The 754-nt window shown below is 37.7% G+C and overlaps 1 protein-coding gene across 1 annotated transcript in view; it reads left to right on the forward strand.

Moving 5' to 3' along the window:
- Nucleotides 1-754, forward strand: part of LOC106107717 (rho GTPase-activating protein 26) — an 18,531-nt gene that overhangs the window by 4,369 nt on the left and 13,408 nt on the right. The window lies entirely within an intron of this gene.

Here is a 754-nt window from a genome sequence, read left to right on the forward strand (position 1 = left end):
GGCTGCCCGCCTGCACTGTGACTCAGCAGACAGATGTAATCTAATTTGTACATTCGTGGACATGTGCAGGCGAGACTTGACCCCCGGCTGTATGCGGCCGGGATCATTTTAATTATTACACTAGCATTAGCTAATCCTATTAACGTTAAACATCTCACCACACATTCTTGCTAAGATTTCAATTAATAATTCTATGCATTTCATTATGTTGCTACTGGTCTCATTTGGTTATTAATGGGATAGGTTTCGTTGTTTATGTTTTGCTTTATTCCTTCCTTATTTGATAAATGAAAATAAGTTAGAACGATGTACGAAGTGAGTGAACTAATTCCATCGTATACAGCAGTGACCTCTGGTACATTCATACGCTAATCTTTTTGACTATTGACACGTCACGCAGCGATGCCCCTCGCCTGTGACAGTGTTTTATTTGTAGTTGTCGCTTTGATACGCTCACATGTTTTTTTATGTACAGTAGATTTTCCCCACGTTTCCACAACAATGACCCTTGGCGCAATTAAAATATCGTTACAGGGTTTTGCTGATAAGAATTACATACTGAAAATTTTCTAAATGACTGAACTTTGTTATATTTTAATACGAGTTGTACAGTTATTTGGTTTGCCATGCCTAACAGTAATTACTTTACTTCGTGTGACGCTAATTGTTTACTGGCAATTGCATGCGTCATATGTATTACTTAGTTATCCTTATTGTTAATGTTACTACATACAACGCATCCTAGCTACGTCAC

This window comes from Papilio polytes, unplaced genomic scaffold (assembly GCF_000836215.1).
Source record: "Papilio polytes unplaced genomic scaffold, Ppol_1.0 DF821911.1, whole genome shotgun sequence".
Lineage (NCBI taxonomy): Eukaryota > Metazoa > Arthropoda > Insecta > Lepidoptera > Papilionidae > Papilio > Papilio polytes.